General features: G+C 41.7%; 1 pseudogene; it reads left to right on the top strand.

Annotated features, from left to right (window-relative positions):
* The first annotated feature begins 5,600 nt into the window (after positions 1 to 5,600).
* On the top strand, positions 5,601 to 6,316 carry LOC129150032 (monocyte to macrophage differentiation factor-like; annotated as a pseudogene).
* The last annotated feature ends 21,227 nt before the right edge of the window (positions 6,317 to 27,543 follow it).

Raw genomic sequence — 27,543 nt, 5'->3', positions numbered from 1 at the left:
GTATTGTTGTCTATCTCTCCCTTGATATCTTCCAGGAGTTTTTTTTTTTTTTGTTTGTTTGTTTTTTTGTTGTTTTTTTTTTTTTTTATGTATTTGGTTGCTCCTGCTTGGGGTGCATATATGTTTATCAGGGTTATATCCTCATGTTGTATTGATCCCTTTATTATTATGAAGTGGCCTTCTTTATCTCTTCTTATGGCCTTTACTTTGAGGTCTATTTTGTCAGATATAAGTATTCCTACCCCAGCTTTTTTTTCATTTCCATTTGCCTGAAAGATGTTTTTCCATCTCTTCACTTTCAGTCTGTGTGAGTCCCTTTTTCTGAGGTGGGTCTCTTATAGACTGCATATATATGGGTCATGTTTTTTTATCCATTCAGGCACTCGATATCTTTTGATTGGAGCATTTAGTCCATTTATGTTTAAAATTATTATTGAAAGTTATTATTGACTTTTTTCTTCAACACATCAGGGAAGTTTTCTGACATTATTTCTTCAAATAGTTCTTCTAACCCTTGTTCCTCTTCCTGTTTTTCTGGCACCCCTATTATTCATATGTTGCTTCGTTTCATGTTGTCCCATAGCTCCCTCAGACTCTCCTCCTGTCTTTTATTTTTTTTTTTCTTCAATTGCAATTCAGTTTGGGTGTGTTTTGCTTCCCTGTCTTCTAATTTGCTAATTCGGTCCTCTGATTCTCCTAGTATTGAAAGGTACTTGTTTGTAGCCATTTTTATTTTTTGTGCCTGTGTTCCTTCTTACCTTTTTATTTCTTCTTTTTACACCAGTCCCTTTAGCATTTCTTGCATTGCTGGCTTGGTGTTGATAAACTCCCTTAGACTTTTTTTTTGTCTGTGAGGCTCCTTATTTCCCCTTCAATTTTGAATGATAGCCTTGCTGGATAGAGTATTCTTGGATTCAGTCCCTTGGTTTGCATCACTTTGTAAATTTCCTTTCATTCTTTTCTGGCCTGATGTGTTTCTGTTGAGACATCATTTGATAATCTAATGGGAGTTCCCTTGTATGTAACTTTCTGTCTCTCTCTCTCTTGTAGCCTTTAAGATTCTCTCTTTGTCCTGAATACTTGCCATCCTAAGTATGATGTGTCTTGGTGTGGGCCTTTTCGGATTCATCCTATTTGAGACTCTCTGTGCTTGTGTGACTTTTTTCTTCAACACATCAGGGAAGTTTTCTGACATTATTTCTTCAAATAGGTCTTCTAACCTTTGTTCCTCTTCCTGTTGTTCTGGCACCCCTATTATTCGTATGTTGCTTCATTTCATGTTGTCCCATAGCTCCCTTAGGCTCTCCTCCTGTCTTTTATTTTTTTTCTCCAATTGCAATTCAGTTTGGGTGTGTTTTGCTTCCCTGTCTTCTAATTCGCTAATTCAGTCCTCTGATTCTCCTAGTCTACTGTTGAAATTTTCCATGGTGTTTTTTATTGAAGCTATATCACTCTTCATTTCTTCTTGATTCTTACATAAGGTGTTGATTTTTTCTTCCATCAGGTTTATGAACTCTATGACCCTTATTTTGAATTCTTTTTCTGACATGCCTCTGTTTCACTTAGCTGCTTTTCTGGAGATTCCTCCTTTTCTTTCCTTTGGGGGTTTCTTTGTCTACCTATTTTTGGTTTCACCGACTGATCTAGATGTTGAGTCATGCAGGAGCTGCCTCTTGGGTGGCAGTGGCTCCTCAGGTTGCGGTTGCTTCTCAGGCGGTCACAGCAGCAGCTGCTTCTCAGTTGGCAGTGGCTCCTCTGGTGGGTGCTGTTCGCAGCAGTGGTGTCTCCTCTGGCTGGTGGGGGAGGCTGCTCACACAGCTGCTGTTCCTTGGACGTGGATGGGCTGATTATGAGGCTGCTGCTCCTCGGATGGGGACGGGTTGCGTGAGGCCGCTGCTCCTTGGATGGGGGCCGGCTGCTCATGTGGCTGCTGCTCCTTGGACAGGTGCAGACTGCTCACGTGGCTGCTGCTCTTTAGATGGGGGCTGGCTGCGTGCTGCTGCTGTTCCTCAGGTGGGGTGGGCTGCTCGTGATGTCGCCGCTCCTTAGACAGGGGCAGGTTGCTTGCAAGGCTGCTGCTCCTTGTACAGGTGCGGGTTGCTTGCACAACTTCTTCTCCTTGGATGGCGGATGGTCTGCTCACGGGGCTGCTGCTCCTCAGATGGGGGATAGGCTGCTTGCATGGCTGCTGCTCCTCGGGTGGGAGTGAGCTGCACGTGCTGTTGCTGCTCCTCAGACAGCGGTGAGCTGCTCACCTGGCTCCTTCTCATCGGACAGGGGCAGGCTGCGTGTGGCTGCTGCTCCTCGGACCAGTGCGGACTGGACAGGGCTCCTGCTCCTTGGACGTGGGTGGTCTGCTTGTGTGGCTGCTGCTCCTCAGATGGGAGCAGGATGCTCATTTGACTGCTGCTTCTCAGAAGGGGGATGAACTGCTCACACAGCTGCTGCTCCTCGGATGGGGGCAGGTGGCTCATTCGGCTGCTGCTCCTTGGAACGGGGCAGTCTGTCACACAGCTGCTGCTCCTTGGATTGGGGATGGCTGCTCACACAGCTGCTGCTCCTTGGAAAGGGGCTGACTGCTTGTGCGGCTGCTGCTCCTTGGATGGGGGCAGGTTGCTTGCACAACTGCTGCTCTTCAGACAGGTGCAGGGTGTGGGCTTTGTGCAGCTGCTGCTCCTCGGATGGGGGACGGCTGTGTGGGGCTGCTGCTCCTCAATCGTGGGCGGGCTGCTCATGTGCCTGCTTCTCCTGGGATGGGGTGAGCTGCTCGCTTGGTTGCTGATCCTCAGCTGGGGGAGTGGACTGCTCACACAACTGCTGCACCCTGGACAGGGGCAGGCCACATGAAGCTGCTGCTCTTATGCCTGGGGCAGGTTGCTTGCGGGGCTGCTGCTCCTTGGACAGTTGCGGGGTGCTCACGTGTCTGTTGTTCATGTGGTTGCAGTGCCCTGGGCTAAAGCGTTGGGCCGGTCAAAGGGGAGCATGCTTCTGAACTCACAGGAGCCTGCGCCCTGGGTGGCTGGAGCCTCGTTGACCATGGGATCAAAGCCTAGGTAGCAGGTCTCTGGCAGGGGTGGCTGTAGAGTCCCCGGTGTTATCTGAGGGCACTCTGGGTGGAGTTGAGGCTGAACACCCAGTTACAGCAGCTCTCCCCTTCAAAAAGGCTAGGCCTCTGAGAACGAGCCGGCCTCCCAGTACTGTTTGCAATGGTAGCAGAGGCTGCCTAGTTAGGCGAGCCCAATTAGCCTGCCCCTGAAGGTCTTTTGGGATCAAACTGTGCCTCACTCACTCACACACACACATACCCCACCTGCCCACACACTCCTCTTTTGCTCTCTCACTCACTCACTCACGCTCTCTCTCTCACTGCCGCATTCTTCCTGCCTCTGTAGTTGGGTCTGATATTGACCTGTTCGTGGATGGAGTTTCCTCTCTAGGTGTCTGGTTGTGAGGCTTGCTCTCTAGCACCTTGGCCAGACAGGATAAAATTCACCTCGACAAGACACAACACATAGGGAACTAAGCACAAATGTACTCACAACACCAATAACCTCAATGTAAGTGACCCTCTGAGAAAAGAGAATTAGGGAGAGAAAAGAGAGCACAAATAATATTGAAGAGAGAGAAAAGGATAAGAGATAAAAGAAAAAGGAGAATATATATATATATTGGGGTAAGACACCATGGAACCAATAGATAAACCAAAAAAATACAAACACCAAACACCCAGGAATGAGGGTTGGGGCAGAATCTGTAGAGGCTGAGCTTATATAATGAAAATAAGATTAAGAATTGGATGAATATGGGGAGAACCTCAATTCAGTATTGAGGAAGTAGAAAGGGAATGAGTGGATAAGAAGAAAGAGAATGAGAAGAAAGTAATAATAATAAATTTACAAAAAAATTATTTCAAAAATGGTATAAAAATAAAAATAGCAAATTAAAATAAAATATAGTGAGGGGAAAATAATGGGAAAAGAAATAGAAAATAAAGCAAACAAAAACAAAACAAAACAGGAAAACAAAGAAAAGACTAAAAAAAAGGGATAACACAATAATAAAAAAGTAAAATAAAAGTGAAAAAAGTGAAGTATCGTTCCTTTGGCTGGCTTATGATCCCAGTTGTCTGTACTGTACTGTTTCTCAGTTTCCTGTTGCTGGGGCTGAAGGTTTCTCTTTAGGCCAGTCCCTGTGGACTCTCAGGGACTATTCAGATTCCTTTGTATCATTCAGGGTGGAATCTGGGTGTGGCTGTATTGGTTGCCTGGAGTCTGGAGGGAGGGGCTATCTCTCAGGAGAAAATGGTGGCCCAGGACCCAGGCTCAGGTATGACTCAGCACCAGACTCGCTACCACCTCTCCTGGACCGCCGCCTCCTCTCCCCAGATTCCACAAGTCCACACCTTCTCCCGCACCTCAGCCATGGGTAAGTGTCTGTATCCGAAAGGTCCTACGAACTAGGTTCAGTGGAGAAAGTCACAGGCCCCAGAGCGGGGAAGGACTGCGTCTCTGCAAGCTCCTCTCTTGCTGGCACTTCGAGGTCAGGCCAACCCTTCAGGGCTGCCTCTGAGCTCAGATCCAGAATCCAGAATCCAAAGTCCAAAATCCCCTGTCTCCCACAGTTCCTTGGACCCTTTTCTCACACTCAGACGCTTTGCCTGTCCCCAGGGACGCTGCTTGGCACCGGCAGTTTCCCCCTGACCCTCTGGGCACAGAGGTCCGGCAGACTCTCCTGCCTAGATCCTTGATTTTACCTTCTCCAGGGGACCTCTGCCCTTCCCAGCTGCAAACTGTCTCACCAGCTGAGCCTCCTTTGCCAATCTGGGCTGAATTCTATTCGTTTCAGCCGCTCACTCTATTTGCTCTGGGACACGGCTCAGGACACGTCCGTCTGTTCTGCCACCATTTTGTCTCTCCATGGTTTTTCTTTGTTCACTCAAATTTCTGGGTTAGGAAACAAGGTACCAATATGAATAAACCATTATTTATGTGTACAAGAAACTCACAATCTAGTAGGAAAAACAGGATATAGGCATTCATATCCTGTTAGATTATGATAAATATTGAACAAGAGCATAAGCACCAAGCCATGTGGACTCAAAGGGAACAGAAAAGAATTCTGACTGGAAGCATCAAAGGTTACAGAAGACTTGGTAGAGAATGTGACACTTAATGGAGACCTGGAGGCAAAGTAGGATTACTGTATTGGTGAAGAACAAGAGTAGAGAGTATATTCTACATTGAAGAAATAGCAGGATCAAAGGCTCTGAGTTCTGAAACTAAATGGAATATTTGGGAAATGGCATAGTTTGGGGCACGTAGAAAGTGTTAAGGAAAATAGTTAGAAAAATAGCTTGGGTACAGATTATAAAAGACCTTGATTACTAATGTGAGTTAAGCAGCCTTTAGATAGATAGCCTTTGGAGCTTTATAAGCAGAGGAGTTCCTTAATCAGAACTGTGCTTGTAGGGTCTGGTCCCGGCTCCGACCCAACCCCTGGCCTGACCCACTCGGGCCCTGCCCTGCCAAGCGGTCCGTGGTGCACCTGGGCGGCCTCCGGAGCAACCCAAGCCCATGAGGGCGAGGAGGAGCGGAGGATCAATGCGGTTCCAGAATTGATTCCAGCGGTTCATGAACCACCGGGCCCCAGCCATTGGCCGCTACAAACCAACTTGTTATGAACATGCTGCTAACTGTTACACACATGCATTCCTCACTGTCCCGGCCATCGTGGGCAGCGCCCTCCTCCATCGGCTGTCTGACGACTGCTGGGGGAAGATAGCAGCATGGATTTATGGCATGGGCCTCTGTTCCCTCTTCATCGTCTCCACAGTATTTCACATGGTGTCAGGGAAAAAGAGCCACCTAAGGACAGTGGAGCAATGTTTCCACATGTGTGATAGAATGGTTATCTGTTTCTTCATTGCTGCATCTTATGCGCCATGGTGAAATCTCCGTGAACTTGGACCCCTGGCATCTCATATGCATTGGTTTATCTGGCTCATGGCAGCTGGAGGAACCATTTATGTGTTTCTCTACCACGAAAAGTATAAGGTGGTTGAGATCTTTTTCTGTCTCACAATGGGCTTCTCTCCAGCCTTGGTGGTGACATCAATGAACAACACCGAGGGACTTCACAAGCTCGACTGTGGGGCCTGATTTACTGCCTGGGCATGGTCTTCTCCAAGAGCGATGGCATCATCCCGTTCGCCCATGCCATCTGGCACCTGTTTGTGGCCACGGCAGCTGCTGTGCATTACTGTGCCATCGGGAAGTATCTTTACCGGAGCCCCCCAGACTTCGTGCACCTTTTATGACTGGTCTGCACCAGGTGTCCGCACCAGTATCATTTCAGCGATGGCACTGGGGAGAGGGGCAAGAGCTGAATATTGCACAGGAGGAGGAAAAAGACAACTGCACTGACTTTCTTTATATAGTCTGACTATAATTACTGTGAAAGTATCACTCCTGTGTTTTGGAATGTTCCAGAACGAATCAGTTTAGGTAGTGAATTAATTATTCATTCCATTCCACTGTCATGCAGGACTCTGGATAGACTTGGCCAACTGATATTTATAAACCAGAATTTTGTATTTTGATTTTACAGACTTTACTACATGGGTTTTTCTAAATCACTAGTTGGGTTGTTGAAGTCAGTGCAACAGCAAAGCTTCCTTTTGAAGAGAAACTAGTTTCTATCCCTTTCCCATCAGCTGTGTAAAGAACCATGAGCAGAACTTACGCTACTTTCACCAAGTTTCATCCTGACACAGCATGGTTCTTTTTTAAACAATAACTTCGTTTTTTTGTACATTTTTTTAAAAAACAAGTTCCATGGACACGCATGTCTGTGGGTCCTCGTCCATGTGCATTCTGGCAGCAAGCTGTCCACATTCCACAGGCGAACCAACATTGCACCTCTTCTGATGGTTTCAGGAGACCTGAGAAATTCCCCATTTTTAAACCCGCAGTTTTCCAGACGTTTCTGTCAACCTCTGACTCCCGAGTTCCGGGCTGCTTTGGGCCACATCCTTGACCTAGTTTGGTTTACTAATGATGAAGAAGTATTTTGATATCCATTAACTTTTTCAAAAGAGGCACCTTTTTCTCTGTACCTTTGCCCTGTTCTCTTTCTTCAGGGTCCTCCTCAGCCTGTGCTCTCGTACAGGTGGTTGGCCATCCGCTGAAACTCCCAAAGCAAGTTAGGGATTACCGTCAACAGTGGCATTGCCTCTTTGGTGCCCGATGGTTAAGTCATTGTCACCTAGCTCTATATTATCAGTTTGATGTTCATTTTTAAACTGTGGAATTAGATGCATAAATTCACATTTCTACCTTTCTCCTATATCTCCCCATACACTTTTTTCCTTTCAGGTAGAAAAGTATTTAAAGCATGTATCTGTAGTCCATGGGTATATCCTGGCTTAGTGGAGTGGTATTTAATATATTACATTTGGTTTTCCCTCAGTGTCTTATATTAAGACTAACACATTAGCTGCTTCATTGATTAATCTCCTTTAGGTGTTTTAATGAATGAGACAGCCTTGCCTTTAGATCAGGTGCCAGCAGTGGCTGTTTCCTAGTAACAGGTTTGGTCAATGGAGCTGTTGGTTGGATGATACATTTAGGCTTCTATTGAATTTTTGTACTGATAAGACTTTCAAAGAGAGTTTATTTTGTGTGTGGGTGTGTTAAGAATTCTCTGATTTTGGTGAATTATATGGGGATGAGGGACAGAAGAACTGATATTCTCTGGTGACTCTTACATAGGCGAGGTCCTCCGTCACCACCCCCTACCTGCATGAGTCTCAACATCCGGATGCCTGCTGTTTTATTGTGTATATTTTAATATATTAACTCCTGTGGATTCATTTAAAGTTTGCCCAACTGTAACACTGTCAAAACCACTAAAATGTGTACTGTAGACCAGAATAAAATTGTTACTTGGATTTGAAAAAAAAAAAGATAAAAAAAGAACTGTGATTTTAGAAATAACCAGGGACAGTGTGGAGAGCACACAAAAGGGGCGGGCGGGGGGGTATGCTATTTTGATCTTTGACAAAATAGGAAAGTTTTGAGAAATTATTTTTCATTAGAAATCATGTTTTAAAATATGGTCCTGAAATTAGGAGGCATGTATCAACAAATACAAGAAAAAAAAAATCCCTTCTGAAATATATTTCATTATATTTCAACATAGTTATTGCTAAACAAGGGAAGGGGACTATATGTTGGTCTGGTAGATGATATAATTCTGGATATGAGGTGCCCACCCATTGCACCCCAGGCCTGACTTTTATGGGCTGGTACAAGAAGAGATAATGTTATATTGAAATCAGATGGAAATTGTTATCAGAAGTACTTGTCAATCCTATGTAAATCTGATCTCTGGGTGAGATCCTATTACTTGGGAGGAGTCTATGTGTAATATGCATATGATTGCTTTATATTCCCAGTACATCTAAATTTAGTTTCTTGAGGTGTGAAGGGGAGCTCTGATTGAAATATAAAATTTTCATTTAAAATCTCAAACCATAATATTAAAAAATTATCATACTCATTAGTTTGAAAGGCAACATGTAATTACAGCAATCAGACCTCAAGTTCTGTTAAAAGAGCAGAGGCTGGTGGTAAAAAGTATGACTTCTGGAGCCAACCAGACCAGACCTAAGTGCTCACCCCCAGCTTTAATGTTTACTGGTTTCAGCTTCCTAAATGCAGAATAATAGCACCTACTTATTAAATTATTATGAGGATTACATAAAATAGTGCTTATTAAATTCCTGATACATTAAAGCATTTAATAGATGTTAATTGTTTTATTATTCACTACATCATTGCCTGACACATACTACTCCCATAGTCTTACTAAAGATCAGTTCTAATTCATAAGTGACAAATATTTGTGCTAAATCTATTTTCATGAAAATTTTGTTCATTTATTCATTGGACAATTATTATGGATTTTACTGTATGCTTGACACCTGGCATTTTCATTTTGATTATCTGTATTTACATCATATTCTTTACATAGAAACTTCAAGTTAGCAGTATATTCCTCTGTTCGGAATCACTGATATTTTTCATCTGCACAAGCAAAATTACTTTATTATATATATTTTTTTCTTTTTATTGAATTTATTGGGGTGACTCTGGTTAACAAAATTATACAGGTTTCTGGTGCTCAATTTCACAACACATTATCTGTACACTGTATTGTGTTTCACCACCCCAAGTCAAGTTTCCTTCCATTGCCATCTATCTTCCCTATAGACTCCCCCACCGCCCCCTAACATAGCTATCAGCCTGCTCTCTATGTATGAGTCTGTCTCTATTTTGCATAAGCAAAATTATAAATGCCTTTATCAGGCTTCCTTCCTTACCTGCTCCCTCATTATCGTCGTGTGTGTGTGTGTGTGTGTGTGTGTGTGTGTGTGTGTGTGTATTTCTTCTTTCCTTCCTAGGAACCCAATCTGCATAACCCACAAAATGTCCTGGGTCCTTTTGTAGTGAAGTGTGAAAACACCAGCATCCTTGGTAGAGAAAAGCTTATTTATTTAGTTTGCTTCCCATTGTACCTGAATTAAAATGATAAATTTTCAGTTTAGTCTCAGTTTTAAAAATGGCCAAAAATAGTTATATTGACAAATCTAGTGATGCTGAAGGCCTACCTGACTTTATCATCATGTGTTCTCCATTTGCAGCCTGTGATCCAGTGAGTCTTCATTCCTTATTTGTGCAAAGTCCATTCAACTCTTCATGCCCCTGATTATATTGGGGTTGTCTATATGTAACATCTCCTCTCTAATATTGGCTTATCTCTAAAATACATTCATCCCTTAAGTCTCAGCTCCTTTTTACCTCTTTTATGAAATCTTTCCTGACTATCTGAATCCTAGGAGCTCCTCCTATATCTCCCATTCTTAAAAAAGATGGCAGTTACTGTCTCCATCAAATAATTAAGCATTTTATAGCATGTTTGTTTGTTGAGTATTTCCTAAAAATTCTATTAGCATTTTGGGAGAAGAATCCATGCCTTATAATTTAACTGTATTGCCCTCAATGTTAAGGAGACTTTGACAAATAGAAGTTGCTGAATAAATATTTTGGAAGATTAAATTGCATAACAAAAATTATTATTTCCATTTTATATTACAATAAAACTTCTTCACAAAATAATAGAAATTGTATAAAAGATACTTAAAGTTATTTTTAATCAAATATCAAAAAATATAAAATATATTCTAACTGGGCCAACAGGAAAAAAAATGACTTCGTAGTTTAACTACTCTTCTAAAATATATTGGCTAGAAGTTTTATTTTTTCCAAGTCAATAATTTTTTATTATGAGACCAAAAATATGAATAAGCCTTCAAAAGAAGATGTAATGTGGGAGTTTGGTGACTGACATATCTGCTGCATTTGTGCCTTTTAATTCTGAAAGAATGAATTAATTTCTTTTCCACCTATATATTTTTTGCATTAAATAAAATGTCTTCATTGATTTGTACTAAGTGTTAATAGGATATTTTCCACCATCTCCATGTGTGCATTGTATTCTATGAGTATATTTTGGAAAAATCACACTATGTAGAGGAAGAAGAGTGACTTATGGTTTAGGGAGTAAAGAAGGTGGAAACTGATGCTCTCTTTTAAACCTGGACCATGTCAGTGGCATAGAAATGCTGAAGTGCAGTTCAGTTTTCCTAACTTATTCACAGGGACCTGTCTTTGATACGAAGGACAAGGTGAGCCCTAATTGGTGCAAAAAAAATAATCATTAAGCATTGCTACTTGTTTTTAATCTTCCCTTTAACTTCAGAAGGCAATCGCTCATTTCCATTTTACAGGTGGAAAAACTGAGGCAAAGAGATTTAATGATCTGCCTATGGTCACATAGATAGTAAATGACAAAGGTAGATCTCAAACACTTGCAGTCTAAGTCTAGAGTCCACAGTTTAATTGCTTCACTGTAATTGTCTCTTTGTCTATTATAATAATGTTATGTTAATGTTAATCTCTGCAACATACTGTGACAGAATATAATTCCATTCCCTTAAAACACACACACAGAGACACACACACAGACACATCACGAAAATCTATCATACCATTCAGCCTTAAGTGATTAACTACTTTTTATAGTTTTACTAGAGGCCCGATGCAAAAAATTCATGCAAGAGTAGGCCTTCCTTCCCCCAGCTGCTGGCACCGGCTTCCCTCTGGCACCTGGGACCCAGGCTTCCCTCCAGCCACCAGCAGGCACCTGGGACCCGAGCTTCCCTAGAAGCCCCGGCTTCATCCGGCAGGTCATTCAGTATAATTAGCATATTATGCTATTATTATATAGGACAAATGGTTTATAAGTTACATGTTAGTCCATTATTTCATCTGTTGGTAAACAGAAAAGTGTAATTTTAGGTTCTGTATCAGTTTTATAGGACTGCCATAACAAATATCACAAACTAGGTTTCTTAAAAAAAAAAAAAAATTATTTCCTCAAAGTTCTGGAGGCAAAAAGTCCAAAGTCAAGGTCTTGGCAGGGTTGGTTCTTTCTGGAGGTTCTGAGGAAGAATGTGCTCTATGACTCTCTCTTAGCTTCTGGTGGTTACTAGCAATCCTTGGCATTCTTTGGCTTGTAGACTCATCACTCTAGTCTCCACCTCTTTCTTCACTGCATCTCCCTATATGTATCTCTGTCCAAATTTGCCTCTTCATATAAGGACATCAGTCACTGGATTAGGGTCCACACAAATCCATTTATCATTGCAACAAAAAAATTAAGAAACTAGGAATAAATTTAACCAAGGAGGTAAAGAACCTATACTCAGAAAATTACAGGATGCTGAAAAAAGAGATAGAGGAAGGCATAAACAAATGGAAGAATATACTGTGTTTATGGATTGGTAGAATCAATATCATTAAAATGTCCATACTACCCAAAGCAATTTATAGATTCAATGCAATCCCCATTAAAATAACAATGGCATACTTCAAACACCTAGAACAAACTTTCCAAAAATTCGTCTGGAATAAAAAAAGATCCCAAATAACTGCAGCAATTTTGAGAAAGAAGAACAAAGTTAGAAGGATCACAATACCAGATATCAAGCTATACTACAAAGCCACTATCCTCAAAACTGCCTGGTACTGGCACAAGAACAGACATAAAGACCAATGGAGGAAAAAACAAAGATGGTGACCGGCAGGAAGGTAGGGAGAGAGAGAGTGTGAGTGAGGAACCCATAGAGGAGAGTGTAGACGTGTGTGGTGTGTGTGTGTATGAGCTAGGGTCAGTTAGATTCTGCATGTCTTCCAAGGGGCTGCCTAACCGGGCAGTGCTAGATGGCGGAGCCCCGCGCACAAAGCCGACACATCTCGGCGGCTGGTGCAGAAGCGGAGACCACGCCATCTTGAGAAATAGAGCTGCCTGAGACTCAGATCCTGGCTTCTGACACAAACCAGGACCCTGCAGCCACTGGGGACAGAGAACTGCTATCACAGCTTCAGACCAACGAACAACAAGAATCCAGACTTCCCAGCAGAATTCCGTGAGTCAAAGAGCCTATCGCCCTCCCCGCAGGCGCGCAGACAGCGCCATAGTGACTGATAGTCCCGCCCCTCGCCCTGGCTGCAGAGCTTTGCGCAGGGACTCGCTCAGCCTTAGGGAATTTGGCACGCGCCCAGGACAGAAGCAGCCGCCTGTTGGGGAAATCTGTCAGTGCGCACAGAGGGCTCCCCTTCGGATAATTTGGGGGAATTTGGCTTGCGGGTCACAGCTCCCCCTTCGGGGAATCTTAAAGCGCGCACAGAGGGGCTTCCCCTTTGGGGAATTTGGCGTGCAGGAAGGACTCCGCCCCCCTTCCGGGAATCCGGTAGAGTGTACGGAGCCAGCTCACCTTCAGGAAATTAAGAATGTGCGCCCTAGCCGGTTTGGCTCAGTAGAGAGAGCACACACAGGACGCAGCTCCACTTCAGGGAATTTGGCATGCCGGACACAGCTGCCTGGGATCCCTGACTCACAGCGCATTCACACTAAGAGCCAGCGACCCCAATTGTTGGTGCATGCACACACAGGGACCCTGATTCCCAACGAGAAACCGCACAAGGTAACAGAGACTCTGACACTCGAGTCGTGGTGCAGAAACAGGGAAACTCTGACTCCTGGCACATGCTAAGGATCTCATTTTCGGCACATACCAACAGTGTGGTGCAGACAGGGCCCCTGATTCTAAGTGTGCACACAAGACCACACGGAACACTGGGGACACTGACCCTGGGCAAGTCTGGTTCCCACCAACCAAAGGCAGCCACACGTCCTAGTGTCAGAGCACTTCAGTGAAACTCGGGTGGAGCGAAGTCCCCACAGCACATGGCCCAGGTCCACGCAAACGGAAGCTTGAGCTTTCTGGTGATAGCCAGAATGGGGAAACAAAATAACTCACAGAGGAAAGAAAATGTGGAGTCGCCAAGAAAGGAAATCAGTGAAACTGAAGCTTGCAACATGACCCAAAAGGAGTTTAGAGTAATGGTTGTGGAATTTATACATCGGATGGATGAGAAAATAAACAACTTATGCAAGAATCAGGAAGAAATGAAAAGTGATATAGCTACAATCAAAAACCATGGAAAGTTTCAACAGTAGACTACAAGAAGCAGAGGACCGAATTAGTGAGTTAGAAGATCAGGTACAGAAACAAGCTCAATCTGAACAGCAATTGGAGAAAAGAATTAAAAAGCAGGAGGAAAGCCTAAGGGAGCTTCGGGACAACATGAAACGAAGTAACATGCATATAATAGGGCTGCCAGAAGGACAAGAAAAGCAGCAGGGATTAGAAAATCTATTTGAAGAAATAATGACAGAAAACTTCCCGGATATGGGAAAGATAAAAGTTACGCAAGTACAGAGAGTCCCAAGCAGGATCAACCCCAAAAGACCCACACCAAGACATGTCATAATTTCAATGGCAAATATAAATGATAAAGAGAGAATCTTAAAGGCGGCAAGAGAGAGCCAGAGAGTTACCTACAAAGGAACACCCATCAGATTGTCAAATGATTACTCAACAGAAACACAACAAGCTAGAAGTGAATGGAAGGAGATATACAAAGTGTTGCAAAGCAAAGGACTGAATCCAAGAATACTATATCCAGCAAGACTATCAATCAAAATTGAAGGGGAAATCAGGAGCTTTGCAGATAAAAAAAGGCTCAAGGAGTTTATCACCACCAAACCAGCAATGCAAGAATTGCTATAGGGAATACTGTAAAAAGAAGAAATAAACAGGTAAGAAGGAATATAGACACAAAAGTAGATATGACCACAAATATCTTTCAGTAATATCTTTAAATGTAAATGGACTAAATGCTCCAATCAAAAGATATCGAGTAGCTGAATGGATAAAAAAACACGACCCATATATATGCTGTCTACAAGAGACCCACCTCAGAACAAGAGACTCACACAGATTGAAAGTGAAGGGATGGAAAAATATCTTTCAGGCAAATGGAAATGAAAAAAAAAGCTGGGGTAGCAATACTTATATCTGACAAAATAGACCTCAAAGTAAATGCCATAACAAGAGATAAAGAAGGCCACTTCATAATACTAAAGGGAGAAATCCAACAAGAAGAAATAATTCTGGTAAACATATATGCTCCCAATATAGGAGCACCCAAATACATAAAAAAACTCATGGAGGATTTCAAGGAAGAGATTAATAGCAATACAATCATAGTAAGAGACTTTAATACCCCACTATCACCACTGGACAAATCCTCTAAACAAAAAATCAGCAAAGAAACAGCAATCCTAAATGAATCACTAGACCAGATGGAATTAATTGACATCTTCAGAACATTTCACCCCAAAGCCACAGAATATACATTCTTCTCAAGTGCACATGGGTCATTTTCAAAGATAGACCATATGCTGGGTCACAGGCAAAGTCTCTTCAAATTCAAGAAGATAGAAATTATATCAAGCGTCTTCTCAGATCACAGTGGCATAAAACTGGAAATCAACTACAATAAATACAATCCAAAGAAATCAAACACATGGAGACTAAACAGCATGCTATTAAACCATGACTGGGACACCAGAGAGATCAAGGAAGAAATAAAAAACATCATGGCAACAAATGACAATGAAAACACAACAATCCAAAATCTATGGGACACAGCAAAAGCAGTCTTGAGAGGGAAGTTCATAGCTCTACAAGCCTATTGCAAAAAACAAGAAACAATGGTAATAAATTACTTAACCGTACAACTCAAAGAGCTAGAAAAAGAGCAGCAAGAAAAGCCCAGTGTAACCAGAAGGAAGGAAATAACAAAGATCAGAGTGGAGATAAATGACATAGAGACCAAAGAAACAATACAAAAGATCAACAAAACCAAGAGCTGGTTCTTTAAAAGGATAAACAAGATTGATGGACCTCTAGCCAGGCTCACCAAGAAGCAAAGAGAGAGGACCCAAATAAACAAAATCAGAAATGAAAGAGGTGAAATAACAACAGACCCCGCTGAGATACAAAGGATTGTTACAAAATACTATGAACAACTCAGAATTCTAACCAACTAGCCAACCTGGAGGAAATGGACATATTCCTAGAAAAATATAACCTTCCAAAAATCAATCAAGAAGAATCTAAAGAGCTCAATAGGCCAATAACTATGGACGAAATTGAAGCAGTCATCAAAAAGCTTCCAGCAAACAAAAGCCCGGGGCCTGATGGCTTCACAGGAGAGTTTTACCAAACATTCAAGGAAGAACTAAAACCTATCCTCCTCGGACTATTCCAAAAAATTCAAGAAGAAGGAACACTTCCGAGCTCCTTCTATGAAGCCAGCATCACCCTAATACCAAAACCAGATAAAGACAACACAATGAAAGAGAATTACAGACCAATATCCCTCATGAACATAGATGCCAAAATCCTCAACAAAATTCTAGCAAATCGGCTCCAGCAGTACATCAGAAAGATCATACACCATGACCAAGTAGGATTTATCCCAGGGATGCAAGGAGGGTACAATATCCGCAAATCAATAAACGTGATACATCACATAAAAAAATTGAGAGATAAAAATCACATAGTCATATCAATTGATGCAGAAAAAGCATTTGACAAAATCCAACACCCTTTCTTAATAAAAACTCTCAACAAGTTGGAATAGAAGGCACATACCTCAACATAATAAAAGCTATATATGATAAACCCACAGCAAACATCATACTCAATGGACAAAAACTAAAAACATTTCCCCTAAGAACAGGAACAAGACAGGGATGCCCACTCTTACCACTCCTGTTTGACATAGTACTGGAAGTATTAGCCATTGCAATTAGACAAGAAGAAGAAATAAAAGGCATCCAAATTGGAAAAGAACAAGTAAAGCTGTCTTTATTTGCAGACGACATGATATTGTACATAAAAAATCCGAAAGACTCCGTCAAAAAACTAATAGACTTAATAAATGAATTTGGCAATGTAGCAGGATACAAAATTAACGCCAAGAAATCTATGGCCTTTCTATACACCAATAGTGAACTTACAGACAGAGAGACTAAAAAGGCAATCCCATTTACCATCGCACTAAAAAAATTAAGATACCTAGGAATAAACTTAACTAAGGAGGTAAAAGACCTATACACGGAAAACTACAGGACACTGAAAAAAGAGTTAGAGGAAGACGTAAACAGATGGAAGAACATACCATGTTCATGGATTGGTAGAATCAACGTTTGCGTGGACCTGGGCCGTGTGCTGTGGGGACTTCGCTCCACCCGAGTTTCACTGAAGTGCTCTGACACTAGGACGTGTGGCTGCCTTTGGTTGGTGGGAACCAGACTTGCCCAGGGTCAGTGTCCCCAGTGTTCCGTGTGGTCTCGTGTGCACACTTAGAATCAGGGGCCCTGTCTGCACCACACTGTTGGTATGTGCCGAAAATGAGATCCTTAGCATGTGCCAGGAGTCAGAGTTTCCCTGTGTCTGCACCAAGACTAGAGTGTCAGAGTCTCTGTTGCCTTGTGCGGTTTCTCGTTGAGAATCAGGGTCCCTGTGTGTGCATGCACCAACAATTGGGGTCGCTGGCTCTTAGTGTGAATGCGCTATGAGTCAGGGATCCCAGGCAGCTGTGTCCGGTGTGCCAAATTCCCTGAAGTGGAGCTGCGTCCTGTGTGTGCTCTCTCTACTGAGCCAAACCGGCTAGGGCGCACATTCTTAATTTCCTGAAGGTGAGCTGGCTCCGTACACTCTACCGGATTCCCGGAAGGGGGGCGGAGTCCTTCCTGCACGCCAAATTCCCCAAAGGGGAAGCCCCTCTGTTCAAGCACTAAGATTTCCCGAAGGGGGAGCTGTGACCCGCAAGCCAAATTCCCCCAAATTATCCGAAGGGGAGCCCTCTGTGCGCACTGACAGATTTCCCCAACAGGGAGCTGATTCTGTCCCGCGCGCCACCAAATTCCCTGAATGGGAGCTAGTCCCTGCGCAAAGCTCTGTAGCCTGGGCGAGAAGCGGATCTATCAGTCACTATGGCGCTGTCTGTGCACCTGCGGGGAGGGGGATAGGCTCTCTGACTCACGGAATTCTGCTGGGAAGTCTGGATTCTTGTTGTTCGTTGGTCTGAAGCTGTGATAGCAGTTCTCTGTCCCCAGTGGCTGCAGGGTCCTGGTTTGTGTCAGAAGCCAGGATCCGAGTCTCAGGCAGCTCTGTTTCTCAAGATGGCGTGGTCTCCGCTTCTGCACCAGCCGCCGAGATATGTCCGCTTTGTGCGTGGGGCTCCGCCATCTTGGACTGCCCGGTTAGGCAGGCCCTTGGAAGACGTGCAGAATCTAACTGACCCTAGCTCATACACACACACACCACACACGTCTACACTCTTCTCTATGGGTTCCTCACTCACACTCTCTCTCTCCCTACCTTCCTGCCTGTCGCCATCTTTTCTCTCCTCTCAAGGGTTCTTTAGGGGGAAAAATAAACCTTCAACCTTCCATGCTACCTGCTTTAATCTTAGAAGGAAAATTTTATTTTTTCTAAAACATTTCCCTCAGGAATCATAAATGAATCATTATTATTTTTTAATTTTATTTTTAGATTACAGTCTTTACATTCAACATTATTTTGTATTAGTTTCAGGTGTACAGCATAGTAGTTGACAGTGGTATACTTTACAAAGTGATCCCCCAAATATTTTCATACCCACCTGGCACCATACATAGTTATAACAATACTGGATGCCCGTTGCACAAAATTTGTACATTGGGGGTGGTGGTGAAGGGTCCCTCAGTCTGGCATGCACCCTCTCCAATCCGTGCCCTCTTGGGGGATGTCCGACTGCCAGTTTAGGCCCGATCCCACACAGAGATCAGGCCTAAACTGGCAGTCGGACATCCCTCTCATAATCTAGGACCGCTGGTTCCTAACTGCTCACCTGCCTGCCTGTCTGATCACCCCTAACCACTCTGCCTGCCTGCATGATTGCCCCTAACTGCCTCTGCCTGCCTGATCGCCCCTAACCACTCTGCCTGCCTGCCTGATCGCCCCTAACCTCCTCTGCCTGCCTGCCTGATCGCCCCTAATCCCTCTGCCTGACCACCTGATTGCCCCTAACAGCTCTCCCTTGCTAGCCTGATCACCCTTAACCGCCTCTGCCTCAGCCCCCACCACTGTGGCTTTGCCCAGAAGGACCTCCAGAAGACATCTGGTCTAATTAACATATTACCCTTTTATTAGTATAGATTATTAACTATAATATCTGTGCTGTACTATATGTCCCTGTGACTATTTTGTGACTACCAATTTGTATTTGTTTATCCCTTCATCTTTTCACCTAGTCCCCCAACCCTTCTTTCCTCTGTCAACCGTCACTCTGTTTTCTGTATCTTTGAATCTGTTAATTTGTTAAAGTTGCTGAAAGAGTATGCAACTTTTTGATTGAAGGGAAATTTTTGATTGAAGTGGAATGTCTATATAGCTCTAAAATATTTTTGTCTTGTTTAATTTTTGAGAAAGGGATATGAAGATGTAGAAATATATTTGTTTATTTGTTCAAATATGTGGTATAAATTGTTTTTCTACTTGCTTTTTATATTAATGCAATATTGCTCTCAGCCCCAGAAGGAAATATAATGTTTTAAGTAAAGCACATTGGTAAATAAAAATTGATACATCTTACAACTCAATATAGATAGTGTTTGGATAAGCCTTTCTCTCCCTTCATACTTGCTCATTATTTTTCTCTCTCTTTTTTTCTCCTTCCCTACTATCCAAGCAGAAAAAAAAATGTCTATTGCACACTCAAATATATTTCTGACTGAACCAAAGAATCAAATGAACTTGAGCAATAGCCATGTTTACAGGAAGTTTTGTATTCCATTTTAAATTGAGACCTGGGATTTCAGAATAAATATGTGCAGAGAAATGGTTGTTTTAGTACTGGGATTGGAGAAAGTGAAATTTGATTCAATTGTTTAAGAATCCATTAGCTAATGAGAGGGACATATGTACTCTTTTTTCCACAGTTTCAAGGCTAACAGGAGCTCTTTGAAGTTTAAGATCACATCTCTTCTAAGCAAGAGATTATTCCAGGAAAGGTAGTCAATAACAGTGCTCTGGAGTTAAGTATTTGAGAATAATCAGTTTATAAACTATAATGCTATGCATATTTTAATTAACACATTTTAATTCTGTTGGAAGAAAAGAGATAAAGAAAAGAAGAATGTCCAGGGATCAACTCAATTCATCTAGCATTTAGTGCAGACCAGGCCCCGTGTGAAATGTCAGAGCATGGAAAGAGAGGCAACACTTACTGTGCAATCTATTGGATTAGCTAGTGTGAAGTGAGAGCAAACATACAGAACTCTGGAGAACACTTCTGTCAACATATGAGGAGAGTATGAGAGAACAAGGAAAGGCCTAAGAGAGTTTACAGGAGTCCACTGTATATGGTGACATGCACCTAGACTTGGGTGTCTTCTTTGTTGAAATCAAGATTTAATGACTATAATAATTTAAACCTAAGCAGATCTGTGTTCTAAGATTTAGATTAAAACTGATGACTTGCTATAGCTGCCTCATACACTTTATGTTTCTAAGGAACTAAGAAGACAAATAACTATTCTTTTGTTTTTATGAAAAATTTGCTTTTTTGTGTGTGAGTGGGGTTGGGGTATGACTGTCTTTAACTATGAACCCCTGGCATGGAATTTCAATATGTGACTCTCTCTAAGTACATGCTTCAGTCTTTGTACACTTATTTTCAAGGCTCGATATACCACGGTTGGTTTCACAAAGTGCCAGAATCTCTTAAGATGTTAATTAAAAGAAGTATCTCTCTCTGTCTCTCATTCTGTCTGTGTCCCTGTCTCTGTCTCTTTGCCCCATATACACACTCACACACATACATGTGCCCACCCAAATTACACAGTCTTGTTCCATGTCCAAATTATTATTTCTAACTATTTCATATATTTTATTATTTTAACTAAAATATTTATAAAACCCTTTCTATGCACCTCATAATACTACAAAAATATAGATGTCACAAAATATACAGATATATCTGCTGGATGTCACAGAAACATACTGCCATATAATCTAGTTGAGGAGGAAAATATATGTTTTAAATGCTTAATGAATATACTATCTTATACTAATGTATTATGTTGCTTTTAATGAACTTTCTTATATGTCAGATTCTTTGACTTGCAAGCAACTATGTGAGGTTGATAGGAAAGTTATCAATATCTCCATTTTCTGGTTGAGGAAACTGATATAGGCAGTTAATAAACAGCCTGTGATCACTCAGTTGGTATAAGACACGGTCAATGAGAGAAGCCACATTTTCTGAAATCTGATCTCCTATTCCATAATTGCCTCATTTGTACTTTGGATAAGGCTAGGTAGAAGTAAATGCTCACATTTTCATGAAGGGACTCTGAGTCTCTTGGAACCACATCATTCTCTTGGAAGAGGAAAGCAGAACAGAGTCTGAAAGTGAATGGGGCATGAGACCAAAATGAGAGAATGGCTGAGTGGAAATCAAGCCAGCCATATCAAAAGTGAACAATGCTAAATGGACATGTGGACATGGGAAAGGTACCTGCGAGAGAGAGAGAGAGAGAGAGAGAGAGAGAGAGAGAGAGAGAGAGAGAGAAATAGGGAGAAAGAGAGAGAGAGAGTATGGATAGTTAATCCTGAAAAATGGTATGTGATTGAAGCAGGTGAATCAGTAATTAACAGATGAAAGTTTCTTCCAGGAAAAGGTTTTACCAATATTGTCCTGCCAATAATAAGACCCAAGAGGGGCCAAGTATTAATGAAATGGCTGGGTACATATAGATCTAGGGCAATTCAGGTTTAAGAAATAGGATACATTTCTCCCTAAATTGATCAACATAAAACTTTTTAAAATGCCTGCAGAAATTGAGAAGACAATCCTAAAATTTATGTAGAAATGCAAAGGACTAGGCAAAAAGGTTAGAAAATTGAAGGGTAGAAAATTGGAGGACATCACTTCCCAATTTCAAAACTTACTATAAGGTACAGTATAGTAACCCAAACAGTATCATGCTGCCATAAGGACAGGCAACAGAGAGTCCAGAAATAAGATATTATGTTTATAGCCAATTGATTTTTTTTGTTAAGCCTTTATTTTTAAAATTCTTCCTCTGTTTAGAATGTGGTACCTGTAAAATAAGAAACACAGATGGAATAATAATGGCATGTGAAAAAAAATAAAAGCAATGACCATGACAACAGGACATTTTTATTTATAGGGAACTGTTAGGACAGAAAGAGGAGGGAGGAAGCAGAAAGGGGATGATAAAAGACCAGAGAAGCCACAAGGAGACAAATATTTTTTTTTTATTTTTGTCAAAAGTGCCAAAGCAGTTTATTAGGAGAATGGATGATCTCTTCAACAAATGGTGCTTGGAGAATTAGATATCTAATTACAAAAAGATTAATTTACCTCATACCATACTCAAAATTTAACCCCAAGACTGATCATAAACCTAAATATAGGAGATAAATCTATAAGGCTTTTAGAAAATAAAGGAAAATCTTTATGCCTTTGAGTTAGACAAAAAGTTCGTTAGAATCAAAATAAAATAATTGGACTTTACCTCATGCTTTTAGTTTCTATTTGAGCAGTTCAGTAAGATCCAGCTGAAGAATGGTGTACATTGAGTGAATTGAAATCTTTTTGTGTCAGTAAGTTTTTCTGTTCATTCTTTGCTTTGTTCTGGGCCAATAAACCAATTAATTACCAGTAAATACAATTATTGGTAATAGTAATTACAGTAGTTTCCTATGACTGCTTTAATAAATAATCACAAAATAGTGGCTTAACATGAAGCAAGTTTCGTTCTAGGAGTCTGACGTCCAAACTCAGTCTTACTGGGCTAATGTCAAGTGTCAGCAGAACTGGTTCTTTTTAGAAGCTCTAGAGGAGAATCCCTTTTCTTGCCTTTTCCAGCTTTTAAAGACCACTTGTTTTCCTTGGCTCACGGCCCTTTCCTATCTTCAAATTCACTTTCTCTGTCATCTGCTTCCATCATCATATTGCTTTTTTTCCCTGACCTTCCTGCCACACTCTAATAAGGACTCTTAGGATTACATTGAGTCCACCAAAGAATCCAGAATAATCACCCCATCACAAGATACTTAATTTAATCACGTCTACAAAGTTTATTTTGTCATGTAAAATAACATTTTACAAGTTTCAGGGTTAAGAATGAACATTTTAGGAGTATTATTATTCAGCTTAACACAGTAATTAACAGTATCATAAAAAAATCTTAATTTTGAAATTTCCTAATTTATCAATTCTTTTAAAAGATACAGTAAACTAAACATAATAACATTTTTATATGCAATTTAATTCTAATAAGATTTTCCATTTTGGAGGAAGTGTGTGTGTGTGTGTGTGTGTGTGTGTGTGTGTGTGTGAAGGCTGTCAAAGTCTTTGATATTGTGAGACTAAAAATACCACCAAATACAAATTTCAGATATAGGATTCCTGGTGTGAATAGACCATCACATTACCACTCCTTAGTGTTTTGAAGAAAGGGGTATACTTTAGCATAATTGTTGGACACCAGCTGGTATAATGTTTAGAATATTTTTTTCTTAAACATCTGGTCTCTTCTAGTAAATTTGTATGTCAGAGAAATTTTAACATTTTTTGAGTTCTTGAAATAATACTCCTGTCATATTTTTTATAGTTTCTACTTAATTTCTCAGCTAAAGTTTATTTTAAATTTTATTACTAGATTTTGTGACACTCTCTAATATAGTAGTATAAAAATAATTAATTATATTTCCTCTCTGTTAACAACTTCACAGCATCTCATTAAACAGAGCAGGATTAATCCTAGAAAAGTAACATATATCACAGTTTAAGTTTAATATTTTAACACCTGAATCCTGGCATTCCACTCTGTAACTAGAAGTAGTTATTATTTTCCAAAAAAATAAATATCCATCCATTAATTTTTATTTATATTCTGCTTTGCTCTAAAAAGGCTTTAAAAACTTTCTCAAAAATTTGAAAATATGCATGTGGAACAACTTTATTTGATGTAAAAATCTCAATGGCACTTTTAGAGTTTCTCCTTGAAACTCTCCAACCAGAAATGAGAAAAGCTTCCAGGACTCTTGATAGCCACATTTTTGACTCAGATGTCCACAAACAATCTCAGATGGTGACTGGAGTTGGCACACCAACAATAGTTAATACTGTGGAGTGTTCCTCTGGATATATGCCTAGGACAGTGTGAACTCCCTCCACTGCTCCTGAAATCTGGTCTGTGTCCAGCTGGTGCCAAGGGGGGAAGGTATATATCTGGTTTGGGTGAGTTCAAGTGCCTCCAGTAGGGTAAACATGTTCAACCAGGTCCTGGAAGATTGATACCCTGTGGATGAGGGATCCACCATGACTTGAGTATAAATGTCAGCCTCATGTTGAAGTACTTAACAGGTATTGTCTTGCTTAATCTCATGACATGCATATGAAGTAGGCATCATAGTTATTCCCATTTTACAAATGAGGACTCTCAGATAAGTAAGAAAATAATGTCTTTATCCTCTTGATTTTCTTGGAAATTTTTCTGTCCCTTATTTAAAAGCAGGGGTGCTAGAGTCTATCAAAATCAACCTCTAGATTAAGCACTTACTGCTAAGTAATCTTATACAAGTTACTTAACGTCTCTCTGCTTCAGTCATCTGTAAAATAAAAGGAATAATAGCACTGCCTTTCTCAAAGGCTTATCACAAGATCACCTGATATAGGGCCTGTAAATTATTTAGAAGAATGTCTGGCACATGGTAGATACTTAACTATACCTCAGTTCTCATTTTTATTATATTTTTTACCCCATTCTTAGTATTATAGTATTTTGTGTGTGATTCCTCCCTCCCCCATTAAAATGACATCTTTTTTAAGAAAAGAACTCTGCCTCATTCATCCCGAATCCCTTGGAATACCTAGCACAGAATGGCCAAAATATTTATTAAATTTGTGATTTGCTTATTTATTCACATTACATAACATAGTGCTGTCCATATTAAATTTATTATCATCACAAGAGTTCCAAACTTGTCTTCATATAGCAGGGAAATAAAATTAAATGATGTAGTACTTGTTAGACTAAATAGGAACACTATGCAGTGTATTAATGGCTGAGAGCAGATTCTATGGGAGCAGGGACTGTTTTATCTAGTGTTGTGCTTTTATTGGCTCTTGCCATTGCTGGTGATACTCAATAATTATATCCAAAGAACATTTTTTCCTTAGCTGCTATTTCATTAATTTATATGGAACTCCTTTTTCAAAATCTATCATAAGTGAAAGAAAAGATTTGGGAAAACTACAATGTAATTAAATACTTGTTGAAAAACTTGGTACTAGAGGTAGAAAACTTGGAAAATATTCATATACTACAGGCCTGGTGCACAAAATTTGTGCATGGGGTATGTGTGGGGGGGTGTCCCTCAGCCCAGCCTGCACCCTCTCCAATCCAGGACTGCTGGCTCCCAACCACTCACCTGCCTGCCTGCCTGATTGCCCCTAACCGCTTCTTCCTGCCAGCCTGATCACCCCCTAACCACTCCCCTGCCATCCTGACTGACATCTAAGTGCTCCCTTGCTGGCCAGATTGACCCTAATTGCTCTCCCCAGCAGGCCTGGTCGCTCCCAACTGCCATCCCCTGCTGGCCCAGTCACCCCTAACTGCTGTCCCCTGCTAGCCTGGTTGCCCCTAACTGCCCTCCCCTGCCGGCCTGGTTGCCCCTGACTTCCCTCCCCTGCAGGCCTGGTCCCCCAAACTGCCCTCCCTTGTCAGCCTGATTGCCCCCAACTGGCCTCCCTTTCAGGCCTGGTCCCTCCCAACTGCCCTCTCCTACAGGCCTGATCACCCACAACTGCCCTCCCCTGCTGGCCATCTTGTGGCAGCCATCTTGTGTCCACATGGGGGCGGCCATCTTTGACCACATGGGGGCGGCCATCTTGTGTGTTGGAGTGATGGTCAATTTGCATATTACCTCTTTATTATATAGGCTACAGATTGCCACATCCCAATGGTATGTATCCAAAGAGTCCATGCAAACTAACTAGTTAATCAAGTTATTTCCTGTTGTTTCTAATGTCAATGGCAGTTAGATATGTTTTGAACATTTGAAAAGAATCAAGTCTAGTGCTGATCTGTACCTAAGAAAAATTGATCTAAATAATTGATTCAATAAGTCTTAGTATGAGGGTTTTGGAATATCTCGTTTACTTTGTACACTGGAATAAGATCAAAATGAGGTTATTTACTTGGTGGTACTTTGAAAAATGTTATTTCAGCCTTTATATGTAAAGCATTACTATCAGTAGAAGAAATCAGCCCATAAAGCTTAACAATGATAAAGTTTATATTAGGGATATGTTATGTAAACTCATCAAGACAACTTAAAATGAGTTATTGTCACCTGTGACTCTGTAATCAATTATGCTCATAACTAGAGGCCCGGTGTATGAAATTCGTGCATGGAGGGGGGTTGTCCTTCAGCCCAGCCTGTACCCTCTCCAATCTGGGACCCCTCAAGGGATGTCCGACTGCCCGTTTAGGCCCGATCCCAGGGATTGGGCCTAAAAGGGTAGTCGGACATCCCTCTCACAATCCAGGACTGCTGGCTCCCAACTGCTTGCCTGCCTGCCTTCCTGATTGCCCCTAACCGCTTCTGCCTGCCAGCCTGATCACTCCCTAACCACTCTGCTGCCAGCCTGTTTGCCCCCAACTTCCCTCCTCTGCCAGCCTGGTCACCCCTAACTGCCCTCTCCTGCAGGGTTGATCACCTCTAACTGCCCTCCCTTGCAGGCTTGGTCCTTCTCAACTGCCCTCCCTTGCAGGCCGGGTGCCTCCCAACTGTCCTCTCCTGCTGGCCATCTTGTGTCCACATGGGGGCAGGATCTTTGACCACATGGGGGCAGCTATATTGTGTGTTGCAGTGATGATCAATCTGCATATTACTCTTTTATTAGATAGGATAGAGGCCTGGTACAGGGGTGGGGGCCAGCTGGTTTGCCCAGAAGGGTGTCCCTGATCAGGGTGGGGTTCCCTTGGGGTGTGGGGCGGCCTGAGCGAGGGGCCTGTGGTGGTTTTCAGGCCAGCTACGCCCCCTGGCAACTCAAGCGGAGGCCCTGGTATCTGGAATTTATTTTCCGTCTACAATTGAAACTTTGTAGCCTGGAGCAGAGCCAAGCCTGGGGTTCCCTCTGAGGCCCCACAGCCATTTGTGTTGGGGTTATAATTGAAACTTTGTTGCCTTAAGCGGGTGGGCCTGGCCAGGGTGTGTGGAAAGCTTTGCTTCCCCTGTTGCCAGCAGCAACCCTGGCCTGCTCTCTCAAGCTCCATTCTGCCACCATTTGTTTGAATTTGTTTACCTTCTATAATTGAAACTTTGTAGCTCAAGTGGAGGCTTAGGCCTGCAACGGCTGGCGGAAAGCTTGGCTTCCTCTGTTACCTAGGAAACCTTGCTCTCTGTGGCTGTAGCCATCTTGGTTTGGGTTAATTTGCATACTCGCTCTGATTGGATGGTGGGCATGGCTTGTGGGCGTGGCTTGTGAGTGTGTCGGAGGTATGGTCAATTTGCATATCTGTCTATTATTAGATAGGATAATAGCAGTAGTTATCATTGTTCAACATTTACTATATCTGGGGTCCTTTATATTTCATATTGCATTTAATATTCCTAGCGTTTTTAAGAATTCTTATTTCCAATTTATAGGTAAAGACTTAGAGGTTTAGAGAGATTAAATGGCTTGTTCAGGATCACACAACTCATAAGAGGTCTATACCCCTCAGACTTTCAAGCCCATCTCTAATTAACATTAAAACCCTACTCTTTATACTAAGTGAAATAAGTCAGTCAGAGAAAAATAAATATCACGTGATCTCACTCATTTGTGTATTATAATGAACAACATAAACTGATGAACAAAAACAGATCCAGAGACAGAGAAGTATCAATCAGACCGTCAAGCCTCAGAGGGAAGG

The sequence above is a fragment of the Eptesicus fuscus genome, chromosome 8 (genome assembly GCF_027574615.1).
Source record: "Eptesicus fuscus isolate TK198812 chromosome 8, DD_ASM_mEF_20220401, whole genome shotgun sequence".
NCBI lineage: Eukaryota > Metazoa > Chordata > Mammalia > Chiroptera > Vespertilionidae > Eptesicus > Eptesicus fuscus.
This window is presented reverse-complemented; position numbering and strand designations above follow the sequence as displayed.